Consider the following 24,671-nt stretch of genomic DNA (forward strand, 5'->3'; position numbering starts at 1 on the left):
GGTGGCTCTGCTCTCAATCTGTCTCCGATGGCTCGGGTGGACTCAAGAACACAAAGATGAGGTCTTCCCCCTCGTCGAAGAGTCATCGGAGAGGAGGAAAACGATGGAAGCGGGGGAGGAGCTCTCGGTACTCCTCTCAGGGTGGCTCTGCTCTCGGTGTGTCTCCGGTGGCTCGGGTGGACTCAAGAACACAAAGATCACAGAGAGGACACAACGGTTTATCCTGGTTCGGGCTATCGGGGCCCTACATCCAGCAGCAGATGATCCTTATACCCAAGAGCTCCCAAAACCGGGGAGTTACAATAGAGTGTAAGAGAGAGATTTGGTAGGGGATCGCTCGGGTCTGATTCTAGAGACCTCATCGCCGGTGAGGTCTTCCCCCTCGTTGGAGAGTCGTTGGAGAGGAGGAAGACGATGGAAGCGCGGGAGGAGCTCTCGGTACTCCTCTCAGGGTGGTTCTGCTCTCGGTGCAGAGCTCGAGCTATTCGGTGAGGATAGGAATGATCTCTTTGGAATCGTCCTCCCCCCTCTAGGATCCGACCTCCCCTTATTATATATCGAGGTAGGTCAGGTACATAGCGGTTTTGGGGGATTTTAGCCTATGGTCTACGCGCGCCAGAGTCCAGGAGGGTCTTGTAGCGCCATGGTGTGGGCCTTGGCATTGTCGTGGAGCCGAAGATTCCTTGGGCAGCGATCGACTACTCCATTCTGACATGCTGAGTGTCAGGCTCTGTTGTTTTGGACCAGCCTCCACCAGGTGCACCTTCTGGAGGCTTCTTGGCGGTGAAGGCAGCCGTCTTGAGGGGCTGACGCATGGGCCCAGAAGCCCCCGAGCTCCTAAAGCCAACAGAGGAGTTTGTCTTTCTTGTGTCACGCCCTGTGTGTGACCTTGTCGGAAGAGTGGTTGACAGCACCATGCTTGTTGGGCAGAGCTAGGGAGCCCCCCGAGCCTTGGAGGCTAAGGGTGCCTGCCTTAGGCCTAGGCCTTGGCTAGGGCCTATGGCCAAGAGGCGGCCAAGGATTAGGTTCAGACCCCTGATGATTGGGACCCTAAGGCTCGAGCGAGCCCCCGAGTCTCGAGTAGAGGTGGCGGGCATGCTCGGGCTTGGCCCAATCCCTTAGCCATAGGGTGCGTGCGAGCGCACCCGAGGGGTGTAGCCCCCGAGCCCCCAAGCAGTCTTGGAAGGGTCGGTAGGAGGGTCTCTCATTTGGGAACCTTTGATCTCGAGGCTTTAACATACCCCTATGTTAGGATCTCGTCAGGAGCCCCTGAGCCCTTTGTGGCCTCACTTAGCCAAATCCATGATGGTGACGAAGGGCGGAGTTCGATTGTTCGGTGACCAAGCCAGCCGTAGCCGGGATGACTTCCGTTGAGGAGAGCATGGTTGGTATTGCTGCACAAGCTTGGCCTCGGCATTGATTTTGAGGTAGTGCTCAGCGATCTCATGGGGGATGCCAAGCATGTCGGAAGCCTTCCATGCAATAATGTTGGTGTTCTCGCACAGAAATTCTATAAGGGCCACCTCCATGTCTGGGAACATGTTGGCGCTTATGCGTATGAGCTTCTAGGGGTCCTATGGATGAACTCGGACTGCTTTGGTGTCATTGACCAAACAAATCGCCCCGTCACAACGCTCCACTTTGTGCTATGTGGGTATTCCTCCTTCAGCTGGCACCAGATTTGGGTGAAGTCGGCGGCTGAGACATCAGTAGCCGCAAGGGTCGTGCCCTCTTGTTTGCAAAGGTAGGCCTCGGCGGTAGAGGAAGCCATAGTGATGATTCCCCATGGGCTGGGCATCTTGAGCTTCAGGCAGCCATAGTGCGAAATAGTCCTTCGCGTAGCATGCCTAGCCCAGCAGAGTATGATAGGGGCTCTAGAAATTGATGACCTCAAAGTCAAGGATCTCCTTCTGGAAGTTGGAGGGATCCCCAAATGTGACCAGGAGCTAGATGCTCTCGAGGGGGATGGCTCGGACTCCGAGGACGATTCCGAAGAAGGGAGCTCCACTCGGGCAGAGGTCCTCCCTTAGAATCCCCATGCAGTCCAAGGCATCGGCGTAGAGAATGTTGAGGCCACTGCCCCCATCCATTAGCACCTTCATGAGGCAAGCCCGTCCGACGATGGGTTTGACGATGGGTGGGAAACATCCTAGACTGGGTACATGGCCAGGGTAGTCATGGTGATTGAAGGTGACCAGCATTTCCAACAAGTGCAGGCACCGGAGAGGTGCCAGTCTCACCATGTTGACCTCTCAAAGCTACCCCTAGCTGCTGCCAGGGTCCTGGCCCTGCTCCCCCCAAAGATCATGGAGCAGATCCATGCCTCGTCAAGGGCAGGCGCCCCTGTGGTGGATCTCCTTAGGGCAGGGGGAAGCAAGACACTATGGCATCCAGGTGAGAGCTCGGGGCTCCTCGAGCTACTAGCGGTGGTCGTCCGATCGCCCAAACACCACCTGCCTCAATGGGATTTGGGGGCGACCACTGGGTGGGGCCTACGCCGCACTTGGCCCTCAATAGATCTGTGCTGGATCTGGCGGGGACGATCTCCTCGACCCACTCTTGGAGGGTCCAACAAGGGGGCGGCATCGGAGACTCACTGCCCGTCGGCGCAGCATCCTTGAGCAGGTGAAGCTCACCATAGCAGGCGGCGACGTAGGCCAGGCTCCCAAAGTTGGGGACCTGGCCCGGAGCAAAGGCGCCGCCTATGATGGAGAACTCACTAGGGAAGCAGACACCACTATCTGGGGCAGCACCTTTTGCTCTAGTGATGAGGCAGGTGGCTCACGCCATCATAAAGAAGGAATCACACTTGACGCGCTCCCCTACCTGGCGCGCCAGCTGTCACGGGGTCGAAACCGCAGCAAGCATTGTTGTTCATTGGGTGTCACTGAGTGTGTGTCTCTGGTGGCTCGAGTGGACACAAGAACACAAAGATCACAGAGAGGATGCAATGGTTTATCTTGGTTTAGGCTATCAAGGTCCTATGTCCAGCAGCAGATGATCCTTATACTCAAGAGCACCCAAAATCGAGGGGTTACAACATAATATAAGAGAGAGATTTGCCAAGGGATCGCTCGGTGCTGATCCTAGAGACCTCATCACTGGTGAGGTCTTCCCCCTCGTCAGAGAGGAGGAAGATGATGGAAGTGGGGGAGAAGCTCTCCGTACTCCTCTCGGGGTGGCTCTACTCTCGGTGCAGAGCTCGAGCTGTTCGTTGGACAGGAATGATCTCTTTGGAATCATCCTCCCCCTCTAGGATCTAACCCCCTTATATTTTAAGGTTGGTCAGGTACGTGGCAGTTTGGGGGAGTTTAGCCATTGGTCTACATGCACTGGAGTCCAGGAGGGTCTTGTAGTGGCGTGGTGTGGGCCTTGGCGTTGTCGTGGAGCCGAAGAAGCCTTGGGCGTCGTTGAGTGTCAGGCTCTGTTGGCTTGGACCATCCTCCACCAGGTGCACCTTCTAGAGCCTTCTTGGTGGTGAAGGTAGCTAGCCTGAGAGTCTAACGAGTCGGCCTAGAAGCCCCTGAGCCCATAAGCCAATAGAGGAGTTTGTCTTCTTGCATCACGCCCCGTGCATGACCTTGTCAGAGGAGTGGTTGACAGCACCATGCCTGCTGGGCAGCGCTAGGGAGCCCCTAGACCTTGGAGGCTTGGGGAACCTACCTCAGGCTCGGGCCTTGGCTAACGCCTAAGGCTAGGAGAGGGCCAAGGATCGGGTTCAGACCCCTATCAATCGGGAGCCTGAGGCTCAGGCGACCCCCTGAGTCTCGAGTAGAGGCACCGGGCGTGCTCGGGCTCAGCCGAATCCTTTGCCGGAGGGTGCATGTGAGCGCACACGAGGGGTGTAGCCCCCGAGCCCTCGGGCGATACTAGAAGGGTCAGTCAGGGGGTCTCTCATTCGGGAACCCTGATCCCGAGGCTTTAACATACCCCTATATTAGGATCTCGTCACCCGAGCTAATCCTTTTACGCGAAGCAAGGACGAAAGTGTAAGTGGGATAGTGGTAGGTGTGGTTCACTTAGCGTGCAGAGTGGATTTGGGGGAGTGCTAGTGTCTAACATGGTCAGCACCATCCACCTCACCGACCCAGCGCTATGTGCTATTAAATATAAACATATAAACAAATGAATGCAAATAAATTAATAAATATAAGACAAAATATAAGGAAAACATAATTAATCAAAAGCAAAAAATCATGTTGTCAGATATATAGGCCAGGGGTACCTGCACCGCTCGTATATGTGGCCATCACAGGCTATCGGCCCAGCTTCCGTCAAGAAGGAGGCCAGCAAGGGCTGATGCGATCGGCCAACGTGGAGATCAAGGCAAACCGAGACAGGTGTATCTGGACAATAGCTAGGATCGCTCTGTTGCGCATATCGTGTAACAAACTAGGAAACCAATCTGTTAGCCCGATTGCCCTCATTGTAACCCTACCTCTCCTGCCTATATAAAGGAGGGTACGGACCTTGGGCTCGGGATCCATCTTCCACCATTCCAATCTACTATGTAGCTAGGAGCAATAGCCCCAGTAATTGAGCATACAAATACAACAGCAGCCGCACCACTGGAGTAGGGTTTAGCGCATAGCCGACCAAGCAGGAGGAGGGTTTATCGCGCAGCTCGACTTCATCGCCGACCGATTTGGGAACCTACGCCTGCAGGAACCCGAGCCAGCCAAGCAGGAGGAGGAATAGACTCTCCAGATCTATGCATTCACCACCAGACTAGAGGAGGCTATGGACGAAGGACCGCTTGCCATCGCCCATCATCTAACCCGCTACAGTCAGCTTTTCGCTGAACCCAGTCGAGAGCATAGTCTCGACGCCACTCTTTGCCTTCGTAAGATCGGTGACCGAATCCCGATAATGGATATAGCACTGGATCCAGTTCTCTCCTAATTTACAGCAGCATCAACACATACAGCAACTACTCACCAGAGTGAGCTTCTTCAAGTTGCCTCACCATGCCCCAAACCTCCTACGGAGGACTCGAAAAGCCCACATCAAACTGATCGGGACCATAGCGACGATGACTCTGGATCAAACCTTGTCTGAGTCATCATCCACAACCTTAGCCAGGGTGGCACGGATCTGGAAAAATAAGACCACTCCAATGAAAATAGCCGACACCATAGTGTTGATGCCTCCAAACCCCTTAACGCAGCGGCTTCCCGCCTTTCTCCCTACGACTGCTACCGGTCATAAGAAGATGCTCACACGAATGTCGATGATGACGATGTCATCTCGCACACATGCAATTATTATCTTAGTGTGAGCGATTACAAGGAAAACGGGTACCTCACCCCCGAACGTTCCCCTCACAATCACTTCGAGTTTGATTATGCGGCACTGTACGAAACCAGCCAACATTCTCGGGATCACCTACGTAATCACAATGACGTACTAGCAGAAGAAAATTAGAAACTCCAATGCTAGCTCCAAGAGCAGAATGTAGCTCAGGGCCGTCATGCTCACAACGACATTTTGCGAGCAGCTCTGGTGTTTTCTAACACTGAACAAAACCTGGCCGAGGCCATGAGGGAAGAGGAGGCGATGCCGCATCCATCTATAGAAGAAGAGTGTCATGCTTTTCAAAGGATCCAAGAGCTGATAGCGACCGCATACCAATTCCCAGCAACGCATCTATCACCCACAGTCGCATGCCCTAAAACTCGAGGGCTCGACCGCCGCGTTGACCTAACAGATCCTCGCACCGTAATCTTGAATGCTGCCAATGTCCTGCCTCACAATCGGGCGACAGTGGTGGTGGACGGGGAGGCGGTGGACGTGGAGGTGGAGGCAGTGGCAGTGGCAGCAGGCATACTGCCATTGGGGGAGATCCCAAAGATAACGGGGCTAATGATGACGCAGCGAGCAGCTATTACTGCGACGACATGGGCAACGCTCCTCGTGATGGGAGAAACCCAAGGAACCGACCCAAACTGACATCACGCGCTGTTGACGAAGATACCTGTGACTTGGTTGGGCCTCCCACGTTCGGATACAAGATCCGATCGGCCCCGACGCCCCCAAAATTCCATGCTCCAAGCATCGACAAATACAAAGGTGAGACAGATCCAAAGATTTGGCTGGTAAACTATCGCCTTGCCATGAAGGCGATGTCCACACTGGACACATCTTTCATGATCCAATATCTTCTGATCTACATCACGGATTCAGCTAGGAACTGGCTAAACAACCTCTGGGAAGACTCAATCAAGTGATGGGCCGACCATGTGAGGGAATTCTGTAATCATTTCGAGGGGGCTTACACTGAGCCAGGTACCTCGTGGGACCTCTTGGGATGTAAACACAAGGTCAGTGAGAGCCTCTGTGATTATATCAAATGCTTTACACAGCGTAAGAACAAACTCAAGGATGTCCCCGATGCCAGCATTATCACCGCCTTCACCGCAGGCGTGGATAGTGAGGCCCTTATTCGAGATATCGGGTGAAGGAAGAACATCAGTCTCCATGACATGTTTGCCCTAGCCCACGAACACACCGACGGCGATGACTACTTCAACGCCAGTAATGGCAAGTACAAGTCATGGCTCACTAACAGGGCAGGCCAATCCTCTCCTATGAAGAAGGCTCGCAAGCACAGAGGCGAGCCTATGGCCAACAACGAGAAACAAGAAAGCAACAAGCCAAAAGAAAGCCACGCAGGCCATGGCAAGTTTGACCAGATCATGAACCAGACGTGCCAAAACCATGGTTTCCTAGTGAATCATTTAGCCAGGGACTGTCAGAACTACAAGAGTGAGGTCATCCAAGCCGGCAAGGACAAGTCGAAGGGTAGCCGCCAGAAGAAGGTCAAAGACGGTGCTGACGATGATGATCAAGACCGCTACCCCAACGTTGAGGGTGTTATGATCATCTTCGGAGGCCCACTGGCCTTCAAGGATCGGTGACATGAGAAGGTAACCCGATGACTTATCTTTGCCACTGCCCCTGCAGTTCTTGTTTATTTAAGATGGTCGGAGCGCCCGATCACCTTCAATAGAGATGACCACACCGAACATGTTATCAAGGCTGGTTGATTCCCTCTGGTGGTCAGCGTGGTGGTGGGAGATGTAAAAATGATGAAAGTACTAATGGATAGAGGAAGTGGTATAAACATCCTTTACAAGGGTGCATTCGAGAAGCTAAATATTGAGGCAAGCAAACTGCGCACCTCTCATTCTCTGTTTCATGGGATCGTCCTCGGATGTTGGGTTATACCTCTCGGTACGATCACTCTACTCATCACATTTGGTGACTAGGTACACTACCACAAGGAGACACTCTCCTTTGAAGTCGTTGACTTCGAGGGTCCCTATCACGCTATTCTCGGGAGATCCTGTTACACCAAATTCATGGCAATCCCCAGCTATGCCTACCTCAAGCTCAAAATGCCTGGCCCACGCGGAGTAACCACAATCGCAGGCAACTTTCAAGACACCTACGAGTGCGAAAGGCTAGCTATCGAACAGGCCCAACGGGATCTGATCTTGGATGAGCCAAAGCTCAATGATGAGGCTAAGCAAGGATCAGGGACTCCCATCCACTTGCCCTAGTCTCCATAGCACTAGCTCACAGCAGTAACTCCGGCTAGCGTCTTACCTCCCGACCCCCAGGCCTCAGCCTCACCAACTATGCTAGTGCCACAAGAGGCACCCATCAAGGATGACCCCGCAACCGGGGCCTAAAGCGCCAATGGCGCTCACCACAACAAGTCTTGGGTCAGCCCCAAGCAAAGAGGGGCCAAGGCAGCAAGGCGAGCCTCGCCCGTGCTATTAATATGCACTGACTGCCCCTCCCTCCATCAACAAAAATAATACATGAATATCTCGTAATGGCTACGAAGAAAAGCATTCTACGTCCCTGATGATTTAGGAGGTACCTTCCTAAAAACCACTCGGGGGCTATGACCCAGTTCTATGCAACATTACCAATCTTGAGACACAGATGCTGGCATGATCACATCATATGGACATTACATCACCTGGGCGAAATCACACTGGCTAGTCGACACTCTGTTCGACACGCTCGGGGGCTACACATGGATACAAAACTTGCATCCAAGCACAACGAAGCAATTGTTGAAAGTTACAAGGTTCTAGCATTCAGGCACGTTAAGCTAACCTACTTGATTGCTCAGGGGCTACTACAACTACAACAATCATGCACGGGGAGGTTTGTAGAAATACTACAAGTCTGGATGCCAAAAATTTTTATTTAGATGACCCTTTATAGAAGAGCAAACCAATAGGGCTCGACCTCAATGAGGGGTGTCCTTAATGACTTGCTCCACACTTACAACCATAGCACTGGCATTGGCGATGACAACGAAATCAGCTATCAGCCGCCCGACGTCAATGTTCTCGAGCACCTCCGCTCTCGACAGGAACCTAGGCACTACCGTGTGCAGGTCCACCCTCGGCTAGAGACGAAGATGGGCAGCGGCAAGGGCCGCAGCAGCCCCATGGTGAACGCCATGCGCCGTCACTGCCCTGACTCGCACCAAAAGGACAAGAGCCTACACATGGAAGTAGCTCGACGGTGGTGCTCACCGCTTCTTCCAACACCACATAGCGGTTGCTATTTACCTGCGCTATGACAGCACCGCTGTTGGCAGTCACTAACAAAAACATTTGACCGCCAATTACTATCCAAAATAGGAGAAATAAGCATACTTTTAGCACATATGCATATACTATTGACCTAGTTCCACTTGTATTCGAGAAAATATGTTTTGCAGGACACATTTTCGAAACATGTGGAAAACACGCGAAATAAAGTGAAAAGCGTAGAGCAGAACACGTATTCTAGAAATGCGCAAATGGAGAATACATGGAGAAGCCCACATACAGGAAGAATATGGGCCGAGCACCAACGTGGGAAGGGCCCAGGCCTAGGCAGGAACCGACCACGCGAAGGCGATCATGAGCCAGCCCCACTTGGGTGTGGGTGCACCAAGCCAAGTGGGCCTAGGTTCCTCTGGCAATTGCATGCCTCCATGTAGGGTCGGTTTGCGAAGGTTTCCTAATTTACTGAGGCCAAACTGACCACACTCCACTATATAAGCAAGGGAGAGACTCATATTCAAGACACACACCATTTGGAGCTACCCTACCCTCTCTACTTGTATTTCTTTAGTCTTAGCTTTTAGTATTAGTTTGGATCAAAGCTAGAGCTACAAGGAGAGCTTGTCTCCTTGGAAGAAGAGCTACTCGGTATGGATATTTCTACAAAGAGTTGTTCCAAGTTCAAGTTCTCATATCAATTATATAGTAATGCATATGAACTAGAGTATAGTTTTCATGTCATGATCATGATATATGAACTATTACATAGTTTGTGTGTTATGATCTTAACATGTTCAACTTTGAGCTTAATCATTCATATGACTTGGATGAGTAGAAGTAGAGCTAGGGTTGGGGTGATGGTTCGTTGTTCCTTCGGGGTTGCCTATATCCTTGCTTGTCAATCCGTAGGGTTGGAGTCCCAGGGGGGTATAGGTAGATTCCTTGTACACGGGCGTGGTGCTCAGGTACATGGGATCCTATGAATATGATGTATCCCACAGTAGTGGGGTAGGCGGTAGGTGGTGATAGCCCTATCCGTCCCTCGTCTTCCCCCACGTTCGGGTATTGTGTAGGAGTTTTAAAGTCTCTCGCGCTTGCTGCCAGACCAGTGCTCGGAGATCTCCCCATTCATCCTTAACTTAATTTTAACTCTAGTCATATAGGTTGTATGAGCATTGACTATTCTTTGTACGGCTATATTAGAACATGTCGGCTCCACGTAGGAATATTCTTTTATTCTTTGTTTTCCTTTTATCCTTAAGGTTAGCCCAGATGTGTGCCCACTATCCTCAATTACCGATTTTACCCTTGTCATGAATTATGGTCTATTATGCAAGTACGCTTGCGGAATTGTCTGTAATCTTTAAGGACTATCGTAGTTGGTGTTTCCTAGCGGCGTTGCTAAGATTAACTCAATCTTAGTAATGGTGTTAAGAAATATCAACTGACATTTCTGGCGCCGTTACCGGGGATGGACTTAAAACCTCCTCACTTGGTGATTGCGTTAAAAAATGCCAACAACCACCACGTGCCTAGGCGGCTGATTCATCCCGCAGATGAGTAACCTCCGCCAGATTGCTGGTCAACTCTTCATTGGCCCGGCAAACATCAAAAGCTTCAGCCTGGATGGTAGCCAGCTGCTCTTGCACGGAGGATTAAAGTTTGCCACTCCAAGGCTAGAGCAACCCGCAAAAAAGTGATGACGACGAAGTTCATCTCACTAGCAAGCTCGGCACGGGCCGTCGCGTCGGCAGCCCTGGCTTCGACCGCTACCCCATCTGTGGCACCGAGCACGGTCTCGGCCACCGAAAGGCATGCCTTCAGCCGTTCCACCTCTCGACATCCGTCTCAAAGGGCTTGTCCAGCCACGGCTAGCTCCCCCTCATGGTGTGGATATCATGGCCATCACCTTCGAGCCCTTCATCGTTAAAGGGGAAGGCGAGTCCAGTGATGACACAGCTCACACCGCCGGAGGATGTGATGGCAACAAGGCATCCCGGATAGCGTCCGGCCAAGGCATCGAGCATGCCGAGGAGAAACCACAATGTCAAGAAACACGTCAGATTCCTCCAAGGCAAAGTCAACAGTAGATCCATCCTCACCTGAACCCAAGCAATCCTAGGCGAAAGGCCTGAGGACCGAGGGGCACATGCCCTTCGGCTGACCCCTCCTCCGACTCCTCCCTTAGATGCTTCTCACCGGCCATGGGTGGCGTGCAAGATCTGGTGACGAACGGAGACACGACGAACAACGAAAGGTGAGCATGCAAAGGCTACTGTGCAAGTGTACTAACTCCCTTCTTTCTCCCTCTGTTTTATAGGCAGGGAACGTGCAAGGTCAATGGAATCCCGGCAGTCTCTTAGGGCGAGAGCGGGAGTTAAGGCCAGGCCACGCCCCCTCGATCTCTGAGAGGGCGTAGCCTCCGAGAAACACACGTGGGAAAATGAGCCGCTGAGATCGACGCCACAACTTCATTGAGAAGGAACCCATCCGCGTAAACGCGGAGGCCATGGGACCCAATAATCCAAAACTCGATGTATTGTCACCCGAGCCGGTACAGGTGAGTGATCTGACACTTAGATCGAGTACTCGGCCCGGCTCACCCCTTCAGCAGGTGTAAGTGGTAGTGATTCATTCACTATCGACCCTGCCCCACTAGAGTCAGGGTGGTATTTGGGACGATCACCAGTCTGACCCTAAAACCTCTGACACTCGGTGTCATGTAAATCTCTCAATACCCAAACGAGTTTGAAGTACCCTATTTTAGCGGATGTGTGCCCCTTTGTGGGAAACCGGAAAACTGGTTGGCCCATGGCTGTAACCAAGGTACGAGCCCTTGGAATCTGGAAAAAGAGTTTTATGATGTGCCCCCACTGGTCAGGCTTTGTCCTGCCACTTCCTTTCAGTGATAGCAGACGTTCACTCGTTCCACCCGTTACCAGCTCAAAGAGTAACATGCACAACTACCCATAGCTGCTCACGCGTTCATTATTCACCCACAGTTTTTTCCCTACCCGGGATGCTGTTATATTGGCCTCAGGGCTCCGAGACAAAGACCTCACTCTTCCCACTAATGAGGCTCATGAAAATTTGAGATCCTTTACTTAACGTGTCTCAAAGAAAAACAAGACGCCCATACTGTTTGTTAACAGATGACACTAATCGGATCATCCTAAAAACCAACTGGCATAGTGGCGCGTGAGTGACGGTGGTGCAATTAATCTATCCTCATTACTGTTCTACGACTAGGACTTAATGATGCGCAACCACTAAATATACGCCGGAATACATCGGGAACCGACTTCCCGAGTACAGCGGTGTTATCACCCTACCATGGCCTACCATGGCGCCTACGGACGTCCTGGAGGCTACACCTCTGGTTATCGGGTGCCACCACTCGAACGCGGCGTTGACAATGTCCCAAGGGCTATGCCCAGGAAACTACATTTCTTGATATAGGGTCTACCACCCGAGCTAGGAGCTCACAACGACCAGGGAGCTATGTTCCCTTGATGTATGGCATACCGCCACCTCACTCGATACTTCAAGAAGATTCTCGCAACCTGAGAAATGCTCTTGGTACTCGAACGACAACAAACTAGTTCCTCAATACTTAGGAATATCTAGCTGCACTGCTCAAAACTTTGGCACCGGAAGGGAATGCTCACTGGTACTTATAGTATACAGAACTTGCAGGGGTACTGCGACATCCCGAGCGCTGAAGCTACATACTAGCTTATCATTAAGTCCTATGGGGGCTACTGTTAGATATATGGGCCAGGGATACCTGCACCGCCCGTATATGTGACCATCACCAGGCTATCGACCCAGTGTCCGTCAAGAAGGAGGCTCGCAAGGGCTGACGCGATCGACCAATGTGGAGATCAAGGCAAACCAAGGCAGGCTTATCTGGACGAAAGCTAGGATCGCTCTGTTGTGCATATCGTATAACAAACTAGGAAACTAATTTGTTAGCCCGATCACCCTCATTGTAACCCTACCTCTTCTGCCTATATTCAGGATCCATCTTCCACCATTCCAATCTACTACATAGCTAGGTGCAACAGCCCCTGTAATTGAGCATATGAATAGAAGAGTAGCCACACTACTAGAGTAGGGTTTAGCATGCCACCGTGCCTCGAACCAGTATAAATCTCTGTGTCCCGTGTGCTACCATCTAATTCCATCTACGTGATCACGTTGCTGAATATTACCGGAGCAAAACAATACACACTTAATACGAGAAAAACAAAATAGAGCATTACTAGATACTATTTGAACAACCTATGCTATTAAATATATAAACAAATAAATGCAAATAAATTAATAAATATTAAACAAAACATAAGGAAAACATAATTAATCAAAAGCAAAGAATCACGTAATACAAGAAAAAAACAAAATAGAGCATTACTATTTGAACAACCTATGCTATTAAATAAATACAAAACACTAGATACTATTTGAACAACCTAAAATATATCACAGAACATCTCACGGATATGTGTGAAAGATAATCATTGAACATCCTATTTATACTACGTGAACATCCCAAAATACACCATATAGCACCATATTTACAATCTAAAATATAGAAAATAAAAATAACATAATTAAAATAGTTAATTAGAGTAAAATAAAGAATAAAGAAGAATAAGAAGAAAAGGAAAAAACAAAAACTGAATAACAAAAGCTATGGAATATATAGAACATCTCATTTACATAACATGAATATTAAAAAATACATCATAAAACATCGAATATATATATATGGCGTGAGCATCACAACTAGACATGAGAGAAATGAAAAATAACAAAAAGAAAGGAAACATGTAATTGAGGAAAATAAAAAAAGAACTTCGCATTGGTAATACTTGAACAACATATAATATACTACAGAACATCGCACGAGTACTATATGAATACACAAATATAATCACAACATCTCATTTATACCACGTGAACATCCAAAAGCATATTATAGAACATCATACGTATACCATGAGAACATCATATGTATCTCAAGGAATAAAAAATAGAACATGAAAAAATAAAATAAATAATGAAAATAATTAATAACAACGGAAAGACTGCAACTTGCGCGACTCACACCTTCCATTGTTCCTCATGTTTTGACTCAAATAAGAACAACTAGCATAGAAAGAGACCCAACACACCACTAGCGCACTCTATAGTCCACGACAACTAATAAAAAAACACGAAAACAAGATAATATAGAAAAAGATTTAGAAGAATAAAATACCATGTTTATGTGAATAGAATTATAATATCGATGAAAATAGGGAAGAAAATTACAAATGCTATGAGGCACATAATAGATTAAAACATAAATAGAAATACAAAACTAATAAAAAATATAACAAAACATAAGAGAAGAAATAAATAATAGAAAGAAAAAAACACGTTATAGATTAAAAAAACTTCACATGGATATTACTCGAATAACTTGAAAAATAATATAGGGAATATCACATATACTAGGTGAATAATGAAAGATACATAAATAGAAAACATTACTAAATGATAGAACAAAGCACAAGGAAAAAATACATCATAGAATCTCATATTTATACTACGTGAACATCTCAAAGTACATAATAGAATATCATGTGTATATTATATGGACATCACAAGTATATCATGGAATAATGGAAATAAAAAGAAAAACATGAAAAGATATAAAATTACTAATTAAAATAATTAATTAAATAAAGAAGAAGAAAAAAGTGAAAGAAAAAATAACAAATGATATGAAATATATAAAAATAAATAACATAAGAAGGGAATAAATTAATTAAAGACTCAATAGAACATAGGGAAAAATAATTAGACTAAAATAAAAAGAATAAAAAATTTAAAGCAAAATAAAAATAAGAAAATCACCAAAAACATAAAACAAAAGCGAAAGAAAAAAGAAATAGAAGAAAAGAAAAGAGAAATAAAAAAGAATAAAAGATGAAAAGAAAGACAGAATAAAAGATGACAAGAATAATAGAACACCACAAAAAATAAAAAATAAAATAAAAAGAAAAAAGAATAGTAGAAAGGAAAGAAAAGAAAGAGGAAAAAAGAAAAAGAAAAAAATAGAAAAACTGACATACGTGGGAACGACGGAAGTCGCGCGCTCCTGACCGCCACGCTCTCCCCGTGGGCCGCGCTCCCATAGGCCGCTTGTACAGGCAAAATAGACTGAAACTAAACAGTTGGCCCAAATTAAACACCAGAAAACAAAACCGAAGGGGGGTTTCGGCAGAGGGCTCCTGTCCGACTGGTCGGTCGGGATGATTCTCGGTGGATTTGATCCATTTGGACTCTGGGTGTTACAGAGGGGTAGTGGCCTATCTTCTCATCGGTGCAAGGCATTTGGAGGAGGAAGCTCCCCTCCCCATTGGCTTCCGCGGCAATAACGTATGTCGCCTTCATGCACCCGTATCGAGCTGAATGCAATGGGCTTGTCTTCTCTCTGGATCTAGTCGGTGTTTCATTAGAGAGAAATTGGAACTCACTTGCCATGTGCTTCCTAACAAGTGGCAACCCCTATTGCTGCTAACACCATGCTTCTCTCACCAGAATCCCTTGTGTCGCAGGCTTGCAGCAGTGAGGGTTGCCATTTGTGTTGCCTTTATTTTTTCATGATTTGTGGCATCCTAAATACCATGATTTCTCTTTTGGCCCATGAATATATATTCCCTTGGTATATTGCTAGAAGTGGTAGCAACTATTATAGCACCCGGCCTCTGGAGGCGTATTGGGTTGTGAGAGTGAGGGGATCTTGTTGTTATTTTTGTTGATTTCTGAACGAAGATAGAAGTTACCTTCTACTCTATATTACCTTACTGTATCATCCATCGGTCTTTTTCCCTTGCATCAAGTAATTAGTTGAAACCGTACTTTAAGGCATTTATGTTTCATATGAAAATGGATAAATCTTTAACTTCTTCCCTTTGTTTACTCATAAAGTTTATGTTAAAAAAAGCTAAAATACCTAGTTTATTCAGAAGCATATATTGGAGTATTCTGAGATATTCGTTGTTTTCAAAAGCACTAAATATAAGTAACTTAGATGAATATCTAGAAGTTAATTTAGGTCGCTTAAGTTTTAACAGCATCAAAGGTGGATAATTTATTGAATGCCTCTGATGAGAGGATATAGGTGGAGATCCAAATTATAAGTTCGTTCGGCTTTTCTAAATACATAGATTTTGCACCTATATAGATGCCATGTCTAAATACGAAAACAACTCGTATTTTGAAATGGAGGGAGTACAAATTTAGTCAAAACTATAACTCCATCTATATATACATGCATATATAAGTGGTCTGCACGGCGGCATGCATCACGAGTGCCTAGTTTGGGTTAGTTTTCTAGTACTCCCTCCGTTCAATTTATAGGTCGTTTTTTTTCTAGATCCACACAAATGATATGAAATATATAAAAATAAATAACATAAGAAGGGAATAAATTAATTAAAGACTCAATAGAACATAGGGAAAAATAATTAGAGCTAAAATAAAAAGAATAAAAAATTTAAAGCAAAATAAAAATAAGAAAATCACCAAAAACATAAAACAAAAGCGAAAGAAAAAGAAATAGAAGAAAAGAAAAGAGAAATAAAAAAGAATAAAAGATGAAAAGAAAGACAGAATAAAAGATGACAAGAATAATAGAACACCACAAAAAATAAAAAATAAAATAAAAAGAAAAAAGAATAGTAGAAAGGAAAGAAAAGAAAGAGGAAAAAAGAAAAAGAAAAAATAGAAAAACTGACATACGTGGGAACGACGGAAGTCGCGCGCTCCTGACCGCCACGCTCTCCCCGTGGGCCGCGCTCCCATAGGCCGCTGGTACAGGCAAAATAGACTGAAACTAAACAGTTGGCCCAAATTAATCACCAGAAAACAAAACAGAAGGGGGGTTTCGGCAGAGGGCTCCTGTCCGACTGGTCGGTCGGGATGATTCTCGGTGGATTTGAGCCATTTGGACTCTGGGCGTTACAGAGGGGTAGTGGCCTATCTTCTCATCGGTGCAAGGCATTTGGAGGAGGAAGCTCACCTCCCCATTGGCTTCCGCGGCAATAACCTATGGCGCCTTCATGCACCCGTATCGAGCTGAATGCAAGTGGGCTCGTCTTCTCTCTGGATCTAGTCGGTGTTGCATTAGAGAGAAATTGGAACTCACTTGCCATGTGCTTCCTAACAAGTGGCAACCCCTATTGCTGCTAACACCATGCTTCTCTCACCAGAATCCCTTGTGTCGCAGGCTTGCAGCAGTGAGGGTTGCCGTTTGTGTTGCCTTTATTTTTTCATGATTTGTGGCATCCTAAATACCATGATTTCTCTTTTGGCCCATGAATATATATTCCCTTGGTATATTGCTAGAAGTGGTAGCAACTATTATAGCACCCGGCCTCTGGAGGCGTATTGGGTTGTGAGAGTGAGGGGATCTTGTTGTTATTTTTGTTGATTTCTGAACGAAGATAGAAGTTACCTTCTACTCTATATTACCTTACTGTATCATCCATCGGTCTTTTTCCCTTAGCATCAAGTAATTAGTTGAAACCGTACTTTAAGGCATGTATGTTTCATATGAAAATGGATAAATCTTTAACTTCTTCCATTTGTTTACTCATAAAGTTTATGTTAAAAAAAGCTAAAATACCTAGTTTATTCAGAAGCATATATTAGGAGTATTCTGAGATATTCGTTGTTTTCAAAGCACTAAATATAAGTAACTTAGATGAATATCTAGAAGTTAATTTAGGTCGCTTAAGTTTTAACAGCATCAAAGGTGGGATAATTTATTGAATGCCTCTGATGAGAGGATATAGGTGGAGATCCAAATTATAAGTTCGTTCGGCTTTTCTAAATACATAGATTTTGCACCTATATAGATGCCATGTCTAAATACGAAAACAACTCGTAATTTGAAATGGAAGGAGTACAAATTTAGTCAAAACTATAACTCCATCTATATATACATGCATATATAAGTGGTCTGCACGGCGGCATGCATCACGAGTGCCTAGTTTGGGTTAGTTTTCTAGTACTCCCTCCGTTCAATTTATAGGTCGTTTTTTTTTATTTTCTAGATCCACAATATATATATATATATATATATATATATATATATATATATATAGACATATTGTATATCTAGATGTACCTAGGAAAGCCAAAATCTTATTATTATTAATTAGAGGGGCCAAGACACCACATTAATTCTCATCAGATGCGCTAAGAAAAAAGATAAATCCTAAAAATTCTTACAGTAATCAGAAACATCTAGCTTTTCATTTGGTAGACTCTAATTATCATCACCGATAATAGTCGTTGGATCTATTGTAATTTATAAAAAATTACCAACATATGCCATTATGAGAAAGTAACCCCCTAATTTTGCATATAAATTACCCACCTCTGCCATTACGAAAGAAAATTCAAAATAACCCCCTAAATTTGTATATAAATTACCCACATCTGTTATTATGAAACATAATTCAAAATAACCCACTCACATTGCATCTAAATTACTTGTCATTGCTATTATTAAAGATAATTTAAAATAACACTCTAACTTCATATCCAGATTACCCATCTATGTCATTACGAGAGATCAATTAAAATATAACCCACTAATTTGTAATTAGATTACTCACATATGTTATTATGAAAGATAATTTAAAATACATAATAATGATTTTTGTAAATTATCCACCTTTGTAATTATGAAAGATCATAAAAAATAACCTCCTAAACTTACATTCAACCTACCATTATATTTGTATCTACCTCAAGCCATTATAAAAAAACAAAAATATTTCTCAAATCTACGTGTAAACAGTAATATGTGCTATTACAAAAAAATAAATCGATATCAATAAAAAGACATACATATTTCTATATTATAAACTTCGACAACCATGAAAATTAAATAATCTTAATGTATACTTCACCATTTATACTATGTAAACATATATACATCCGGATATATATTTATTTTAATAGCTTATGAAGCATGGAAAAATCTTTAGTTGACAAACCACATAGAAATTATAAGTTGTATTTTAAATTGGTTTCTATATTTTAATTGAAAAATTATGTCATATCACTATTAGTAATTTAATTTTAAGCACTCTAAGAGATATAAAAACAATAGTAGACACATATAAGTCTGTGATACAACAAATTCAACAATTTCGGTGCTATAGTACAATCTGAGTTTTAACTTAATTAATATGTCGAAAACAATACTACTAGGACTTAAACTCTTTTTAATAAAAAATAATTTTTGAATAAAAGATGGAAAACACAAGAGTTTCTACCAAACATGTGAAAAAAATTGCACAAATCGATTGAAAGTCAAAAGATAAACTATGATTTATGAAGTCACGGAAAAGGATGAAACAAGAGTTTATATATCTTAATATTATGTTCCAATTAAATACATATCATGCTAGAAAAAGATAAATACTAGAAATTCTAACTAGAGGTCTCTAATGAAGCCTACATGTTAATCCTCATGAGTCTCGATAGAAAAAAAGGATAGATACTAGAAATTCTCACAAAATCCAAAATATTTGGCTACCAATTCGGATAGAACCTAATTACCATTGATAATAATAACTATTGGATCTATTCTATAAATAATTACCCACCTCTGCTATTGTGTAAAACAACATAAGGCAACACATGACTCTATATTCAAACTACCCACGTATGCCATTAAGAAAGATTATCTAAAGTATGTCCTAAATTTGTATCTAATTACCCATGTACTCTTATTATGATAGATAATTTATCTAACCCAATCTTTATCTTTTTATTTGACAAATAAATATTCTTTAAATTACCAACACCTTTTATTAAAAATGTTAAAATAACATAGAGCATGTATATATTTATACATTGCCCATTTCTATATATATTAATATATTAAGATTTGATCAAAGTAAGCATGCATGTTGTGCAAGCGTGCATGAGTGATAAATATATATGTTATGTTTCATCACAAAATAATATTTTCTTAACAACTCATATCCAATGATACTAACAAATTGTTTAAGACCACATAAGTAATCATGGCATATAATTTATATAGGTTGTTGCTTTAGATATATTGATGTATTCTAACTAAATATTTGACATGTCTACGTTGATAGTATAATCATAATTGCACATATAACTCCTTGATAGGAAAATTCAATCATTGTGAGAAGTATGTAGAGACCGCTAATGGCTATATTTTCTCAACCCGTTAAGATTGCTTTAGAGTAAAATATCGATCATTATATTAGCTTAAGTATTAAAATCCTCTTGAGGTTTGCACTGATGCCCCCATTTGAATCTCATTTCAAGCTCTTTCACTTATCTTAAATGACATGGTGCAGGTTTCAAATGATTGGTTTTGCTATTGTAGTATTTAAGATCGCACTCTAAGACCAAAAATCCTTATTGTTAAAACTGCAAAAAGTGGAGTTAATAAAAAAATACAATAATCACAAGGGTTTCAACTTGACAGGTAAAACATTTATAGCTAGTCAACAAGAATAAAATTTGAAAAATTAAATTGAGATTCATGACTTCATAAGATATGTGATGCAGTAACAAGGACCGCCATAGTTAAAGGCAAGATTTCAAACTAATTACATATTTAAAATATAAAAAGATGCCATGTAATGGCAAAAATACGAATATTGATAAAAATCATATAAATCTGTCCCTGGCAAAAAAAAAGTAATTAATATGTTTATGATAATTGGATATAGAGTATATGAAATATCTATTATGTCTATTTTGTAGAAGCAAACAAAGATAAAAACATTCAATTTAATAAAAACATTTTTTATTAGTCATATGTATTAAACAATAATTTCTCAAAAATTCTAGCATGTGCGAGAGCACGAGTTAATGGACTTAGTGACTTATAATTTAAAGCAGTTTTCTCATGAGTTAAGTTATTATTAATTGTGGCAGGAAATTGTGAAGTAGCGTATACCATCAGAGATGAAAAATCATCCGATGAATTCATTTCATTCATGGAGGCTCTACGTGTCAAACTCGCGGAGCATCCTGATCGCGAGGATATCATGGACCTGCACAGAGACCCAAATCTCAAATCTACCAGAAGTCATCCAATGCTCGCCAAGCAGCGTGCTGATGGTGAACAACCGGCGAGGTGGATTGAAGTCGAGCTACAGGTGGTGAAGGACAGCGAGGAAACGACATCGACAACCGTAGTCATCCGGGATGACAACATGGACATCATGGGCTTCATGAACCAGAACGGAGCTTGGTACGAGCTTGGCTACCAGCGAATGCTCCCACAAGAATACAGATCAAAACTTCTAGGCTGGGGCAACAGCTACAAAAGTATACTAGGCGTCAGAAACGGAGGAGGAAGTCATGGATAGACTCATGTGCGCAAACCTGGGCAAGACCTTCGCGACGCATGCCGTTCACTTGCTGTCGCGCTTCGACCCAAATGTAGTGGCGGATGTTTACAACCTCAGGCTGGCACTGGTGGGCCTGATGTTCATGATCTCCGAGTCCGCAAAGATGAATCCTGTGCACAACGCCATTACACGTGGCTGGGACACCGGGAAAGGATTCACCAAAGAATTGATGATCAATTACGTGTGGAAATATGTGGAGATGTCAAGGCGTCTGCGAGAGTGGAAGCGAAGAAACTATGCGGATCCACAACCCAATTCGGAGCAACTAGATGCCATCTACCTCGTCCTCAACGGTACGGTGATCCCTTTTCTTTGAACAAGTACATTCAGTCCTTTTATATTACGAGAGCTTCTTACTATTCCTAAGGTCCTAACGGAGCCTCCATGTTAATTCTTAATTAGCACACGAGATAGAAAAAAAAAGATAAGTCCTAAAAATTCTTACAATAATCACAAACATCTAGTCTTTGCTTTGGTAGACTCTAACCATCATCATCGGTGGTAACCATTAGATCTATTCTATTTTCTAAAAAATTATCCACCTTTGCCTTTACCTTATGAAAAATACATAAAGTAACCAGTAATTTTGCATCTAAATTAGCCAACTCTACCATTACGATTGATAATTCAAAATAGTCCCTAAATTTGCATATTAATTACCCATCTTTGCTTCTATAAAAGATAATTTAAAATAACCCTCTAACTTTCTATCTATTTTATATCCAAATTTGCCCCAATAAAAGATAATTTAAAATAATCCCTAATATTTTATAAATTATCCACATATGTCATTATAAAAGATAATACAATGTAAACTCTACATTGGCTTTTAAATTATTACCATATATGCAACTATGAAAGAAAAATATAAGTTACACTTTTTAATTTGTGTCTAGTTATCCACGTTTGTCGTCCTACAAGTAAACATAAAACCTCTCAAATTTATAAATAATAATATATATTTATAAATTGCACACTTCTACAATTGTTATGTTAAAAGTAAATATGATGCTATGACCCCCCACATAGAACAAGTATACATTAGGGTCAATTAATATTTATTTTAGTATCTTATCTAGCATTGAAAAATGTTAATTCTAAAGAAGTTTATACATAGCGATGACCCTGACAATTCATGAAGTTAAATGTCATATATTGTTATTCTAAATAAGTTTATACATTTTGACTGAAACATTTATGTGGCATCAATATTGGTGATTAGATTTTTTTAACTCCATGCTTTACAAAACCATTCTACTACCGATATGTAATATAACAAATTCAACATGATAAGTACATGGTGCATGCTAAAACGACTATTTATGCTATTGTAGGAACATGAGGATAACCGAGGACCTATAATATTTTTTAATAAAATTTAAAAAAATGAATAAGAGACATAATTAACACTAGTTTTAGCTTAAAAATGAGAAAAATGCATGAGTGTTCCTTACACTTGTCTTGTGGTGTCATTCATGTCCCTGAACTCTTAAGATACATTTTTTATATGTACCCGAACTTGTCTTAGGGTATCATGTAAGTTCAAAACACCCAAAATTTCATTTTTAGGTCCCGGAACTTGTTACGGTGTGTCATTTAGGTCCAAACAATCTCCATCTAGCCCACATGTTGGTCTCTAGTGCTGCATTCACAAGCTCTCCCTCTCTCTTCTATCTCCATCCCCATGCTCTCCCCCGGTCTTCCAATTCCAATCTACTACAGTTGCCAACTTGCCATCCTCAACCCATACCTTCATCATCCTTCACATCAAACACCACGTTTATATTAGTAATGATGGTGACAAGGGAAAAGCTAGTGCTTCTTAGGTGGAAGAGATAGGCGACCAATTGCTTGGCCATTAAGTTCCTACCCTAGACAATAATGAGGTGTGGATCCAATCATAGTTGCACGTGGTATCATTGATGCGGAGTAGATCGGGCTTATTTGGACCTAATAGACACACTTTGGCAAGTTTGGGACCTATATGACACACTGAGATAAGTTTTTTTTGAACTATCATCGGGGGGAGAGAATCTCCACCTGAATAGTATTTGATTTATCATCAACTACCTTGTTTATAGGGAATGAGAAAAAAAACCTGTGGTGCGGTTTATTTTGGAACACTGGAATAAAACCAATATAGCAGCCCCAAGGCTAGATCATGGCATATCCACTAACACTGGTGCAGCAAGGGTTTTTGCTCCCGGTTGGGAAACCCCTTTAGTCCCGGTTTCCCAACCGGGAGCACCAATCCGGGACTAAAGGTACCCTCCTTTAGTCCCGGCTTGGCGCCCGAGACTAAAGGGGACCTTTAGTCCCGGTTGGAAACACTAACCGGGACTAAAGGGGGTCTCCAGGGTCGGCGTTCAACGCCACGCGGCAGGACTTTTAGTCCCGGTTGGTGTTACCAACCCGGACTAAAGGTCCCTCTTTTTTTTTCCTTTTTCTGGTTTCTATTTTTGGTTTGTTTTTTCATTTAATTATTAGTTAGTTTTGATATTAAAATATATTTTCGAATACGCTGCTAATAGTAATATATATGTGTACTTCGCACGCGTAAGTTTTCGTTCGAACTTTGTACATAAATAACAAACGAGTATACGCGTCCTTACTTTGTACACCATACTCTATATATATTACAAATGTTTGATATATAAATTGTTTATGTCCTTAGGAATTCACTCCTCCAGATTTGGCTTCCACGTTTCGTTCGGGTCATTGTAGAACTCGCCGTTGGGGTTGATGACCTGGTCATTGAGAAATCCTGCTATAGTCTCTCGAATTGCTTTAAGTTGGTCAAGTCGTATGACTCTTTTCCTCAACCATTCAGTCTTCAATAAAAGTTAAAGGAAAAAGTATTTATATATATATATATATATATATGTGTATTGCTCATGTAATTACTTATACAAATGAGAGCAATAAAGAAATTGTAAATATACGATCGAAATAATATGAAGGAAAAAGTATTTATATACGTACTTTGAGATGCTCTTCAGGAGTTCTCTTTGAGTACGCCATGATGAAGTCGCAAATATAGTATCCGCAGTAGTTGTTACCCTGCTCCTGCCTTAGAACCCACTTTTACGAAAAAAAATCAATTAGGGTGAATTGAAATCATCATATGGTGTTAATTGAATATAAATGTGTAGTTATAGTATTTACTTTGTGTGCGATTATATCCAGTGGCTCTTTGCAATGTTTCATTTTTTGTTCCTCAATGAAACTTTTCCAAACCCTGCTCCCAATAAAATAAAAAAATAATTTAACCTTTAATAATTGTTGAGAGATCGGCGCCATTATATATATATATATATATATATATGTTGTTATAGAGAAACTAAATTAATTACCCTTGTATAATATCTATCATGTCTTGATACTCCGTTTGTGATTTTCTCAACGAGTCTAAGATTTTCAATCTACTATTGGCCATATCGATGACCATCAATATCCAGTGATTGCTGCATAAATATATATATATATATATATATATATATATATATATGTGTGTGTGTGTGAGAGGTAACTAGCTAGTAAGGAAATATTGATGTCCCATATATATGATCGACATTAATTACTTATAATACCACTCACTTGAAGTTGTAGGGGAAGAGTATCTCCT

The 24,671-nt window shown here is 42.8% G+C and overlaps 1 long non-coding RNA gene across 1 annotated transcript in view; it reads left to right on the plus strand.

Moving 5' to 3' along the window:
- Positions 1-20,835, plus strand: part of LOC136486347 (uncharacterized) — a 31,048-nt gene extending 10,213 nt beyond the window's left edge. Inside the window, exon 4 of the long non-coding RNA XR_010766777.1 lies at positions 20,568-20,835. This is a non-coding gene — a long non-coding RNA (uncharacterized lncRNA). The remainder of the gene's footprint in view (positions 1-20,567) is intronic.
- Positions 20,836-24,671: the final 3,836 nt, after the last annotated feature.

Source organism: Miscanthus floridulus, chromosome 10, assembly GCF_019320115.1.
Source record: "Miscanthus floridulus cultivar M001 chromosome 10, ASM1932011v1, whole genome shotgun sequence".
Lineage (NCBI taxonomy): Eukaryota > Viridiplantae > Streptophyta > Magnoliopsida > Poales > Poaceae > Miscanthus > Miscanthus floridulus.